Genomic DNA, 15,223 nt, shown 5'->3' on the forward strand with positions numbered 1-15,223 from the left:
GGAAGTCAGACAGAAACGAACAAATGTACACATCCATCGCTACAACAACAACAAACAGAAACCAAACAAGGAAAGGTAACACAAATAGCAACTTACACATATTTGTTATGGGATGTCCTTCGCTGTCTCTTGGGACAGCCTTTCAATATATTCTCTCTCTAGGAGAATCTTCAGTTAATATTCCCTCTCTAGGGGACCCTTCCGTTAAAACCTTAAGGCAACCGTTTCCTCAAATAGGGACACCTTCTAGTTAATTATGCTAGTGAAACTGTTTTTTATTTACCTGAGCACTCACCAATTCCCAGTCCGATCCTCGTCTGATCCCAGTCCAGGCCAGCACTTATGGAAAACCGCCGCTTCCTACCCTGGGTTGCTTCAAGCAGCTCACCACAGCTTCTTGCTCTTTGGGCCTGACCAGCAGGACAAAAGACACATATTCTTCCAAAGTTCATGAAGCAGCTTCCCCTTTGTTCAGATAACACACCCTCAATATATAAGCAGTCTCATGCATAAGCAATTGTAACCAGATAGGTCCATCCAATCCTGTTAAAAGTCAAGCCATCACTCGCTCAAGCATACATGTAAAGTATATCTGTCCATGCGCTAGGCGGCTGAACTGATTATCAAACAGCCAATTGTAAACACTTCCTGCCTTTCTCTAGGCATAATCAGGACGCTGTTTGCTCTCTGCAGTGGCCATCATTAGATGCACGTGGCGTAACCCTGGGCCCCGGGTCTTGCCCGCCACAATAGACAACATGGAAATAGCTAAGATTATTTTTATTTGCTCTTCATTTTATTGCATTCTACTCCCTTTCTGTTTTCTTTATTACATCTTACAATGCACAGGTTATGTGATCTGCACTGTGATGAATGGCAGTTCCATATTTTGTTTCACTGGGTTCCTGTTGTTGTGCATAACTACCCTTAACACATGAAATAAATGTACAGCAGTTGTATTGCAAACAGAGTCTGCATATAACTATTAAAATCGTATTGGTTTATAATTGCAATGTTTACTTCTTATTGAGAAAATGATTCCGATTAGTTAACAAAAAGATTTCGTAAACTTTTCTATTGAAACTTAAAAACCTGTCAGCCATGCTAATGAAAATAAAAAAGCAAGTTAGAAAACTGATGGGGTTAAAATATTTTATAAGTAGCTTATGGTTTTGTGAAAAACATCCAAGATTCCTTAAGTGCAAAATAGTACACTGTGCTTAAGACTGACCATAGAAAAGAAAAGCAAGGACAAAATGAAGGAAGAAATTAGAGAAATGAAAATGATGCTCCCAAACTTCTCTTTGTCAACAATCACCTCTCCTGTGACACTAGAGGTTCCTGTTTCTCAAGAAAAGTAAGACAAAAGGATTTCTCATGACACTGACAGTTGCTCCTGAAAACTTTAACCATATTTTATCAAGTCAAGAAATTTAAACACTCAGTAAAGACACAAATAACTAGTTTTCACATGATTTGGATGTAGTTAAGATACAAATGATAATAACAGTGATATGATAGACACATACGTAGCAATACTTTCCCTTGTACATTAAGCTTTAGACTATTTATACCAGATTACCCAGAACCCAGAAATAGACAAAATATTAATTACTAATTTTAAAAAGTTAGTGGAGATTATAAAAGTTTTTCTTATAATATTTTTCTTACCTGGATTGATATATTAATCATTGTGAGTCTTCATCTGTCTTCCATGTCAAAACTTGTTTTCTGAGGTGATTTTTTTCTCATAAGCATGGACACAATTGCTTCTGCCAAATTTCCTCTGACTGGCCTTATACTGTTTAGTGCCATTACTTGTGAATGTTCAATGATCTTCCCCTGATCTTTTTATAGCCACATGGTACTTTTTAAACAAAATGCAATTTCCCTGGTAACAACATTGATATGTGAAAACTTGTCCTGTGCTATCAAGTTCCTACTGTTTTCAGCTCTCAACTGCTTGATGGATATATTTATATGAAATTTATAAGAAAGTATATTTATGAGATCAGTGTATTCAATTATGTTCTTAGAAAAGCAAGCCAGAATTTGGTGAAAATATATAGGAAGGCTGCTAGCCCTGGTGTATTCAAACAATGTGGCACAGCAGTAAAGGTCACATCTTAGATGAAATGTTTTCAAATCTTAATAATATGAAACATTTAATACACACAATACATACCAACACATTCAAGTACACATGCATACCTTCTTGAAAAATGAAAGTGAGAAATAGAAGACTTTAGAAATGAATGACAAAACTGTAGTTTTAGGATAGGAATCACATTAAGTGCATTTGTATTTTAATAGTCTGTTTTACTAACTATACCTAGATGATTTCATGACATCGGGAGACATATTCAGGAAGAGGGCCAAAGCTTATGGAAATATATCTATTCCCTCATCATATGCTATGTATTTATTAATGATACTACATGACAGTAAACAACACTGTCTCCTTTGCTGCTTTCACTTATTATTTCCATGTGTCAAACTGTAATTTTCTGGGACTGACTGGGGATAACTACTTTAAAGAGAACGTTGCTTATGAACTTCAAATTATATGTTATATAATTTGAAGAAAGAAGCTCCATAATCATGCTATAATTATGCTTTTCTAATTCAAAACTGTTAAAGCATCATATCTTCATCATAACAAATGTGTTAATTAATTTAAATAGTTCTTCACTGAAAAATAGCCAATTAATCCAGCCATTTGAAAAAAAAAAAAGTCTACCGTTGTTAAAATGGTCTTTTTCAAAATAACATACATTGTTATGTTTACTTCATTGTTTCTGCCTATGAATTCCACTACTACAAAGAATATAGATAAATGAAAAGTTGCTGACATTTTTGACTATTAAAGCAACACTTAAAATCTTCTTGTAATTTGACAGAAGCCTACCTACTTTGGAGAACAAACTTTAGTTAATGAAAATTGTTTCATTAACCTTAAAGAGACATTTGAAAACATGACAATAAAAAACAACTATTAGTTATTGTTAAATGAATAGCACACTTTTTGCATATATTTTATGGTATTTAAGATAAGTTTTTAACATTTAATCCAATTGTCAACATTACAAGGTTATCATAATTGTCTTATTTTCTGCTCACTTGCTTTCATCACAGGGCTTGTACACTATCTTTTAACTACTTAAGAGAAATTAGAATGTGCTGTTGCTAGCCAAATTAGATTTAAAGTTAAAGTTATGATTGTATGAATTCATTTGTATATTTGTTTTTATTTCTTCCTGTTAATATTTTTTTGATTAGATACTGACAACTGATTTTTACAACCCCCAATAACTTATGGAATGTTTAACACACACCTGTGGGACCCAAAAAGCATAAAGCCTTCCTTGTCCTCTTTGCATCAAGAGTATACAAAAGGCAGTGCTGATAGTTCATGCATACTATGCTCACTTAAGAGAGACAATGCTTCATGATTGTTATCCTCTTTGGAGTCAGAAATCCAGTTTCCATTCTTAAGTCCCAACCTTCCATTGTAAAAAAAATATTGCTTTCCTGTTCTTGAATAGCATGTTTTTATAAATGCTGATTTTCCCCTCATTTCTCATTTCACACTTATATCTATCACTTCTAAATAAAGTCATTTTTATTGTGAGGTAATTCCAGTAACTACATTTGTACAAAGACTATTAACTGATTTATTTTTTATTATTATTAACGTTTTTAATTCTTTTTAGTTATACATGACAGTAGAGTGTATTTTGACATGTTATACATACATGGAGTATAACTTACCATTGTTGTAGTTGTACCTGATGTGGAGTTACATTGAAGTCATGTCCAATTCAGTCTACCAACTATCTGCTGATCCAAGTTAGTTCTGTTAGTCTTTCTCTTTTAAATATTTCAGATTAAATTATTCTATTTCCTTTACATTGAAGGTGAAAAAAAGATTTAATTATGGCTTGTCCCTATGCAAATAAAGCTCACAGAACCTTTCTATAGAGATAGATAAGAAATAGTGAAGTTCAGAAAGAAAAAGTACATAATAAGAAGCATGTTGCCTGAGTCCCAGATATTGCTCTCATTCAACCAAAATTGTTTATTCTATTATGATCACATAAATGTTAATTATACAGTTACTTTGTAAATGAGTTACATTTCTCTTTATCATATTGATTTTTTGAGTGTTTATAGAATGTTTATAGATTCACAGGTCATAAAATTCACTCTTTATAATAAAGTTAAATGTTTTTGCATATTCTCAGCATTTGTATCATTACTACCATTTAAGAACATTTGTATTTTACACTAGGAAACTTAATGAACTTGTATCATCCCGATTCATTTCCTTTCATTGTCTTGCCTTAGGAAATCACTAATATACTTTGTGCTTGTATATGTTTGCTATTCTGGACATTGCATCTTCTATCATGTATAAGATTTGTGAATGGCTGCATTAATTTAAAATGATCTTTTCAAAATTAACCCATTTTGTGACATATGAAAATACTTTACATTCTTATTGCCAAATAATATTCATTAAATGAATAAACCATATTTTCTTTATTCATTCTCAGATGATAGTAATTTACATTAGTTCTATATTTGGCTATTGTAAATAATGTTTTTATGTACATTTGTGTTATTGTTCATTTTTTAGTTTATAGGTGAAAATTTCAATCATTGAAAATGTTTCTCATAAGAAGGAGGAATTAGCCATATTGAGACAACAGCCAGGCTCCATAGGACCCCTGGCCGGACTGACTGAGCCCGGACTCCAGGATCCCTCAGCCCGACTGATCACTCTCTTCCTCTGGGGTCCTCACATCAACTGACTGCTCCCTGCCGCCAGGACCCCCAGACCAACTGACTGCGCCCTATCACCGGGAACCCAGACCAACTGATTGCACCCGGCCTCCAGGATTTCACAACTACACCAAACACACCGGACCTCCAGGACCCCTGCCAGACCAACTGCACCCCGTCTACAGGACCTCCAGCTGACCACGTCCACCCCTGAGCTGCAGCTCCCATTTGCCAACACATTTCGAAGCCAGAGCGGCCATCTTGGATAATCCTGAAAGCCGGATCTTCGATCTTTGGGTGAGGCAAATCCCATACTGAGATGCCTGCTGGAGGCTTGAAGCTCATTGTCAGGTACCTCTCATGCATCAGGCTACTGAACACTGGGAGGTTTCATTAGTATATGACTGTTATACAGTAGATTTTCTTTTTTCTCCTTTATAAAAAAATTTGTTTTTATTTATTTACTTTTCTTGCTTTCTTTTCCTTTTGTTTACCTGTTCCCTCAGAGTCTCTTTCTCCCTTTTTTGCATGCTAACATCTGATTTCTTTTGATTACACTCTCACCCTTTCTATTTTCTAGAACTTCTGTATATTCTTTTCTTATCCCATTAACAGCCACATTCTACATCCCTCTGCATCCTCTTTGTCCTCCATTAGAAACTGCAGACCTTATTACAAACCTGTTTGTTTTACCAAAGATAACATTTGAACTCATTTTGTTTACTATGACAATTTTGTTATTGTCCTCATAGGGGCTATTTGGTCTAGGATTGCATAGTGTCTGATTTGGGCACTGCTAATATTGATCTCCCTTTAAAGAAAGGGTTTTGGAAACCTATAGGGCCACTATAAACCTATAGGGGAAAATCTGCAATACCCCAGATCTGCACTGCTAGAAGGGAAGATACATGATCAACATGAAAAAACAAGGGAAGAAAATGATCCGAACAAATCTAGATTCTATATTAATAGAATCCAATGACAGTATGTTAGAAGAAATGTCAGAAAAGGACTTCAGATTATACATGATTAAGATGATTGGCGAAGCAAAGGATGAGATAAGAGAGCAAATGCAGGCAATGAATGATAATACCAATAAGCTGAAAGAGCACCTGCAGGAAGAAAAAAGTCATTTCAACAAAGAGATAGAGATTCTAAAAAAAAAAAAAAAAAACCAAATGGAAATCCTTGAAATGAAGGAGACAATAAACCAAATAAAAAACTCAATGGAAAGCTTCACCAACAGACTAGACCACTTGGAAGACAGAACCTCAGAAAATGAAGACAAAATATTTAATCTTGAAAATAAAGTAGCCCAAACAGAAAAGATGGTAAGAAATCATGAACAGAATCTCCAAGAACTATGGGACATCATGAAAAGACAAAATTTAAGAATTATTGGGATTGAGGAAGGCACAGAGATACAAACCAAAGGAATGAACAACCTATTCAATGAAATAATATCAGAAAATTTCCCAAACCTGAAGAATGAAATGGAAAATCAAATATAAGAGGCTTACAGAACACCAAATGCACAGGATCACAACAGATCCACACCAAGGCACATTATAATGAAAATGCCTAACATTCAAAATAAAGATAGAATTTTGAAGGCCACGAGAGAAAAGCATCAGATTACCTATAGGGGGAGACCAATATGGATAGCAGCCGACTTCTCAACCCAGACTCTAAAAGCAAAAAGGAGGAATTAATTTTGTGTGACATCTTTCTGTCAAAACATATAATCAGTTTTATTTGCTTAATGTAATCAATTTCCTGACATAAATACAGAAGCTGTTGGTACTTTCATTTATTTATTCTTTCTGGTGTTTTTATTAGTGTACTGTAGTTATACATAATACTGGGTTTCACTGTGACATATTCATATACTCATATTACACAATATTCTTCATTTTATTCTGTTTTCTTTCCTCTCTTTCCTCCCTCTGATGTACCTCCTCTACTCAACTGGTCGTCCTTCTACATATTTATTTTTTTCAATGGGTACATTATAATTATATATTTAAATGGGATTCATTGTGGTATACACTCATACATGCGCATAGCATAATTTGTGGATTTTATTTCCCTGTTCTTCCTTGAATCCAAATTTATCCCACCTACTGAATTCCCTTCCTCTACTGTTCTTCCATTTTCACAACATTCCATTAAAAAAAAAAAAAAAAAAAAAAAAACCATGCCTTGCTTCTCTCCAGCTTCTGCATATGAAAATATTCAACCCTTTACTTTCTGAGTCTGGCTTATTCAACCCACTATTATATTCTCCAGTTCCGTTCATTTACTAGCTAATGACAAAATTTTGTTTTTCTGTATGGAAAGGTAGAATTCCATTATGTACATATACCATATTTTCTTTATCCATTCACCTATTGATAGATTCCTAGGCTGATTCCATTTCTTGGTTATTGTGGATTGTGCTGCTATAAACATTGGAATGTGGTTATCACTATATATGCTGATTTGGATAAATATCAAGGAATAGAATAGCTGGGTCGAAGAGTGTTTCATTTCCTTTCTTTTGAGGCAGTGCCATAGTGATTTACATAGTGTTTATACTAATATGCTGTCACACCTACAATATCTAAGTGTTTCCTGACCCTTCACATCCTTGTCATCATTTATTAGTATTTATATTCTTGAAGTTTGCCTCTCTGTGTTGAGATGAAATCTCTGTGTAGCTTTGATCCACACTTTCCAGATTGCTGAGGATACTGAATACTTTTTAATGTGTTTGTTAGTCAGTCATTTGCATATCTTCTTTTCACAAAATTGTTTTGTTCATTTGCCTTAGTTTTTTTGAGTCCCTTATACATTTTTGATATTAATCTTCTGTTAGAAGAGTAGCCCTCACAGATTTTTCCCATTCTGTAGGCTCGCTTTTCATATTCTTAATTGTTTCATTACCTGTGTAGTTTTTTAAATTTGATGCTACCTTCCATGTTGATTCTTGATTTTATTTCTGAGCTTTAGGAGTTTTTAAAGAGGTTGGTGCTTCTGCTTATATGTTGGAGTGTTGAGAACTCCTTGCTATAGCAGTTCTGGTCTAATTTCAAAGTCTTTGATTCACTTTTAGTTGAATTTGGGGTAGGTAAAAAAGAAAAGCATCTAGTTTCATTCTTCTACATATGGATATTCAGTTTTCATAGCACCATTTGTTAAAAATTGTGACATATTCATACTCTCATATAACAACATTTGTTCCATTTTATTTTGTTTTTTCCCAACCTATGTGTTTGACACTGTTGTCAACTATCAGGTAACTATAGCTATGTGGATATATCTTTGCATCTTCTGAATTTCTTTGATCTTCATGTCTGTTTTTATGTCAATATCATGCTGTTTTTGTTACTATAGCTCTACAAAATAATTTGAAATTTGGTATTGTGATGTTTCTAACCTTGTTATCATTGCTCAGAATTCCTTTAGATATTCCAAATCTTTTATTCTTCCATATGAATTTTAAGAGTTTTTACCCCTCTGAAGAATGTCTTCAGTATTTTGATGGGGGTTACACTGAATCTGTAGACAACCTTTGGTAGTGAAGCCAGAATGGGGGACAGGCAATTAGTGTAGAAATAGTAGATTGGGTCAAATCGAGGAAATAGAGGCCATGAAAGCCATCTGCCACTAAGTTGGAGACTGCCCCCGGGAGAATGGAATGACAAGGATCTCTGGAACCCATTGATCACCAAAGTTGCCTGTTCTTGTGTCAAGGACTACAGGCAAGGAGCTGCTAATTAATACCCCCTGGGCCCTTACCTGGTTGAATCACTTTGGCCCTCCCCCTGCCCCATCTGCTTCTCACTTTTTACATCTCATCTTCAAAACTGGGCCTAGTCATGTAAGCAGGAAGGAGAGATAAGGAGGGAGAGAACTGGAGACCGAAAGAGACCTTAACCTATAAAAGATGTGGGATGTGTCACTAGTTGGGACTTTTAGGACATCAGTCATGGCCCCCTTCTCCCACCTGGGAGAAGTCTGTATTTTTACTTTTAAATAATACCTGCTAAATATGCTTGCATTGGCATGCTTCTCTGATGTTATACTTCAACACCTGAAGCAGAACTCATCACTGGTCAATGGTGGTATCATATTTGGAGGTCCCACCAATACCTACACCAAGGTAAGCTTCTCTCTCCATGCACTCCACATCTGTTTGAGGTGCATCTTTCTGTCTCTTTCTTTCTGGAGGGCAAAATGGGCACCCATCAGCTACTTAAATGCAGATAGTGCAGCCACCATTCTTCAAGACTCAGGTGAGAGGTTTCCCGGCCCAGGCAGTTCCCAATCATCTGCTCTATGCAGACCAGGCATGTTGAACTCTGCCGAAGCCATTTGATGCTTTTTTGTCCAGGCCCAGAGTGCAGTTGCCATCAGTACACGGTGTCCTTAGTCCTGATCTTCCCAGGATGCATGGAGGCAGAAGATCCCCCAACATAAGACAGATAAAAATAAATTTAGGGGAGTTTTTTGGAGGATCCAAATAAATATATTGAGATGTTTCAAAATAAATGCCAGTATTTGACTTCACCTGGAAAAATTATGCTAATAACCATCAAGAGCACACACAGTTCCCAGAAACCATCCTAACTGGGATTCAAATAAGGAGTAGAATGCCTAGAAAACTATCATGAGTCCTTCAGGAAAGTTCTGCTATTTTCATGGAGAGACTCAGGAAGGCAATAAGAACACACCACTCTGAATCCTGAATCCATAGAGGGCTACCTACTTTTAAAGGATAAATTTGTCACTCAGTCATCCCAAAACATTTAGAGAAAATTACAAAAATTAGTACATTTCCCTGATCAATCCTTAGATGATCTTCTCCAGCTTGCACCTTCCACTTTTTTTATAGAGATCAAAAGGAAAAGAAAGAAAGGAGGCATAAAGACAAGAAAAAGGGCTTATTAGAGATCTTTCAAAATCTTAAAGATCACTCAAAATGACAGAAACTTTTACTGCCTTGCAACAGCCCTTGTAATTCAACTATTTTAAGAGTTAAAAAGCAAACTGCCTAGTCCAAAACCTTAAAATATTGAAGGAGTAATTTCCCCCCACCCTGTACTTAGATCTTAATTCATACACTCTTGTCTTGGATTCCAACTGCTGCTAGGATTACTGTCAGGGTCTTAAGCCCCCTTGCTCTTCTCAACCAGCGACAAGGGAAGGGAGCACTCCCCAACAAGATCAGACTGGGAAAGGTAGGGCTGACTGACTGCCAGCACACAACCCTTCCGGCGGAGGACAATCAGATGCATCAGGGAGACCAGTCACAGCAGGAACTCATTTATTGAGGAAGTCACACAGCTTTTATGTAGGGTGGAGGCTAGGCGGGAACCAATCAGCTTAAAGGTCAGCAAAGCATGAGGGGTTCACACAGGCTAGAGTCCCATAGGACTATATGGCAAGCACGAGCTGATCACGTTCTTGGAACTGTTGTTAACCAATCCCTGACGGATTTATCATCATTAACTTTTGAAACCACCTTCAAGGCCTTGATCTTGCTCACTCATCAGGGATTAAGGAGTCAGCCTGAGTTAGTTAACATGTCATTAGTCCCAACAGATTACTATGTTAGATTTAAAAGGTGGCTTTTCCTGTAAATGCTAGATTGAGAATCAAAATTTCTGTTTGCCTTTGAGGAACGATAATGTATCTCAATTAACCTAGACAGTGTTGCTTCAGGATTTGGAGATGGCCCTCACTTGTTCCAGACAAATCCCAGCTAAGAACTTAACAAAATTCAGACATAAAACATCTGCAATTGTTCTCCATTATGTAAATGACATACTTTATGTACCTCCACCCAGAAGAAATTATCAAAAGGCCATTACAGAGTCCCTAAACTTCTTAGTTGACAGGGATTATAAAATCTCAAAGAATAAAAATTATGTCATAGACAGATTCAATATTTAGGATTGCAACCTCTCAAGGAACCCACAAGCTAGGACAGGAAAATAACCACCATAGGACAATATCCTCTGCCCCAGATAAAACGTCTGTGTATAAAAAAGGGGTCTTACTTCAGCTCCTGTGCTCAGCTTACCTATGAAGCAAGATTTAACCTATTTATCACTGAGAGGAAAATAAATCCTGGATAGGCAGCCATAGGCAGCTCAATAGTCAATAGCCTGTCTCAGTAAGGAGCTTAGCATAGCAGCTTCATTCTCAAAAGTAATGGAAAATAAAGTCTCAAAATTTTCTTTGCCATTCAAACCTGTCCTGAAAGAAATGGTTAAAATGCTCTAGGCATCAAGTTTCTGCTGAAACCTGTTATCTCTCAGCTCCTTTCAGATATCAGTCAAGGCTGAAATGTAAATGGAAGAAGCCTGAAGGCTCAGTAGGAGACCAGTCTCAAACCCAAGGGGGGAAAAAAAAAAGTTTTACCTGAACTCCAGCAAGTTAAATTTTATGGTACTTTACCAAAGTGATTAACAGCCTATCATTTTTCCAGGACTCTTGTGTTTTCCTTAAATTATACATTTTTTGAGCTCATGACATTAATGTGTTTTGATCAGTCTTATATTTTATTCAACTAGAGTTTTTAAACATCTGTTCACATTGCAATGGAGATTCACCTATAAAGTTACAAGGCTTTTGCTTTTGAGTTATATGTATATCATGTTGTCTGATGTCATGTTATCTGTCTATGTATGTGCATCTAAATATCATGTACATGATATCAAAATTAAGTGCTCATAAAATTAAAATTAAAAAAATGGACCCATATACTTTGAATTCATGTGATTTAAAAAGGTTCAATTTACATTGGGTAAACAAATGAAAGTAAAATGTCTTTAAAATTACTGAACTCACAAGTCTCTAGGTGATCAAACTAATAAAATGTTGATATTTATAAAATGTCTAACATCAATTGTTTCTAGGACTTTTCTTCAACAAGAAAGAGATGGCAAATACCATTCAGTACACTCATCTGATATCTTTTTTTTTTTTTTTTTTTTTTTTTACAGTAAGATGAGTGAATTAGAGTTGACAGGTATGGGATTACTCCTATGCATTTGTTAGAGACATCTGATTAATTTACAAAGTTAATATGCTAAATATTAAATAACATTGAGTACTCTTAACTCCTTAAATACCATGGGGTAACATACTTAAACATTATTGGTGTTTTCATAGGTTGGTAAATAAAAAGGGTTTAAAATTGCTTTGTTTCATCACTAAACTAAAAACAAGTTTGAGTTATGTCCTGACAGGTACAATTCTATATACAAAGGGTTTCAAAAGTTTCAACTGTGTTTTAATTAGAGTACTATAAATAACAAAATAATCTTATTAAAATGGAGTAATTTATATAAATTTAGAAATTTCATAAGAGTTGTTTCAGAATGTGAACAAAAGGGGTCAACAGATAGGAAAGAAAAAATAAAAGGTTCTAAATATGGAAATATATTCAGTGAAAAAAATGTTTCTGGGTAAGAAAATCTTTGTGTGATAAAATACATGAGGGTTTAAGTAAGCACTAAGAAAGTCTGTGTAAGTAAAGGGCAAATTTCAACAAGTTTGCATGTAACCTAAGTTGGTCATATGTATGTGAGATGATCAGTTAAAGCTATTTAAGATTTTTCCTTAAGGTCAAATATTAATGGACTGATATAAACTAAAGTTTAAGTTATATGTTAAGATGACAAGGATTTCTTAAAAACACTAATTTACTCTTAACATTATGCCTGTTAAGTTTTATTCTTTAGAACAATTCATCTTAAAAATTGGGGTTTATACAATTTTGGTTAACCAACTGTTAGATTATTGTACTACATTAAAGAGACTAATTTTTTCTTTAAAAACTAAATTTGGTTAATATAAAAGTATCAAGGTAATTGTGAAGTGGTCATTTTTTGTATATTAAATGTGTTCATATCTTCCAAGTGTACAAGTCTTTGAAGCAGAAAATTTATCAAGCTGCTGTTGTGCAAACTAAATTTGTCTATATTGGTAATTTTAAACTTATAAGAAGAGTAAATTTTATTGGGAATTTATTTCTATCACTTAATGTTCTATTATAGGGCCTGTTATCAATAGGATATATATAATATATATATAATATATATTATATATATAATATATAAATTATATATATATAATTTGTTTATATATATATATATAATTTGTTACTTTTTACATTAAGAAAAAATTTTAAATGTAAATGTATTTCTAAAAGTTAGTGAGAGCCTGATTTGTTTAAAGGTTTAAAGGTTAATATTGTAAAACATAAAAACATTTTGCCATTTTGCCACACAAAAGGAAAGTTAAAAGTTCTCTCAGCCTTTCTTTGATTCATGTTTTAGATATAATGTTAAATTGTGTTAACTAATGTTTATATATGCTCAGAAAATAATATATGTAAACTTCTTAGAATGACATTTAAGAAAGAATCCAAGGTCAGTATCAGAATTAGAACACTTCACTTTGTAAAGAGCCACATCTTACCTGAGATAAGGCTCTGGCCCTCTCCCTACTGCATGCTAGAGTGGTTCCAAAATAAGCCACACTCCAGCTTATTTAAAGTTATATTCAAAAAATTGGTTTTTGTTGTAGAATTACTGTGATCTCAAACAGGGGATATAACGTATAGCTCAACCAAAATTCAAGATAGCTATCATACAAGCTGAATACATTTTTACTCTGGCTGATTTCATTGTGTAAAACCGTTACCTGTTAATGTTTTGCAGAAGTAACTGCTTCAAGAACACACAACCTAGGTAACTTGTGATAATAAACCATCACCTAAAGAACAACAGTATAAAATGGTAACTTCCAGTACTAATACAGTCTCCAGTTAAATAAAAGGGTAAATAACTGTAAAGTTATGGACATTGATGTTAAAGCCCAGTACTCTTACTTTATGACTGGTGAGACTGGTGTGCTGGATGGTTAAGATCAAATTTAGAGATTGAGATTAAATACAGAAGCCAAAAAAACAGTATTTTGTTTTTACCCTCAGAGTCAGACTGAACCCAGGGAACAAGAGAGTTTCTCTAAGGAGCTTTGCAACTCTGGGTCACATGACCTCCCAATCAAGGAGATTGATGAGACCACTGGAGGATGAAAAGCCAATCAGTGCACCTACTGTAGAGGAGGGTCATTGAAAAAGGGAGATATTCATGATGCTTGCAAGGGAAGCCACCTCATCAAGGGATCCTACCTAGTGAATGACACTAAAGAACCTAAGAATATGCTCTCAAGTTCCTCACAAGTGACGCCTGTGAGAACTCAGCTGACTCGTAACAGACAGGAACAGGGCAATTTGGCCAGCTTGATCTTAAACATGTAGCAAAACAGTTAAAACCAAAACATAGCCATTCTTGGGCATTTAAAAGAAACAATAGTTAAATGTAACTTAAAATGTACACTTGTGTTAACCCCCTAGAATAAAGACTGGAAGCTACAAAAGAGAGATTCTTAGGCAAATGTGCCTAATAACTATCAAGAGAAACTATAAGAGTCAGAAATTATTAGTCAGTTTAACGTCTACAGATCTTCCTAAGTATGATTATCTAGCCCTAAGTAACAGAAATATAGAGATCTCTACTAAATACAGGTTATACCAATAAAATGATATTTTACAAAAATCAGATCACATTAAATAACTATATTCTCTGGGGACATCAATGACATTAAGAGTTAAATGTTGTGTTTACATTCCTGATAACTTGGACAATGTTAAAGTTCCCAAATAATGGCCTTGTCCACTCGAGCCTTTGTTAGGCCTTGCTATGGAAAAATCTTCTCAGTTCTTCCACCACCTGGTGAGACATTATTGACTTCTGTCATCTTCATGATATTCATTGGCATATTCCAGATGCTGCAACATTTATTTTGTACTAATCTCATTTCAGTACTCATGTCTTTTTGTTGCTCTCTCATAGAAGCACCCACCTCCAGATGACATTAAAACCTGCTCTTTGCCAACCAGACTTCTACCTTGGACCCCTTGAGATTAACCTGATTTTTCAAAGGGAACTCCAAGCTGTTTGTCCCACACTACCCACTTCCAGTTCAAAGCAGCCAGAGCAGTCAGTGCCTGCTTTCCTTACAGCAGTAAGGAGTTCCTAAAACAAAAGGGGGGAATGAAGCCAGAATTTGGTCAGGCAGTTAGTGTAGAAATAGGAGACTGGGTCAAATCGAGGCAATAAAGGCCATGAAAGCCATCTGCCTCTAAGTTGGAGACTGCCCCCGGGAGAATGGAATGACAAGGATCTCTGGAACCCATTGATTACCAAATTTACCTGTCCTTGTGTCAAGGACTACAGGCAAGGAGCTGCTAATTAATACCCCCTGGGCCCTTACCTGGTTGAATCACTTTGGCCCTCCCCCTGCCCCATCTGCTTCTCACTTTTTACATCTCATCTTCAAAACTGGGCCTAGTCATATAAGCAGGAAGGAGAGATAAGGA

The 15,223-nt window shown here is 35.2% G+C and overlaps 1 long non-coding RNA gene across 1 annotated transcript in view; it reads right to left on the reverse strand.

Moving 5' to 3' along the window:
- Window positions 1-15,223, reverse strand: part of LOC306669965 — a 430,887-nt gene that overhangs the window by 128,382 nt on the left and 287,282 nt on the right. The gene's annotated exons all lie outside the window — the stretch shown is intronic.

This window comes from Sciurus vulgaris, assembly GCF_902686455.1.
Source record: "Sciurus vulgaris genome assembly, chromosome: 9".
NCBI classification, from domain to species: Eukaryota; Metazoa; Chordata; class Mammalia; order Rodentia; family Sciuridae; genus Sciurus; species Sciurus vulgaris.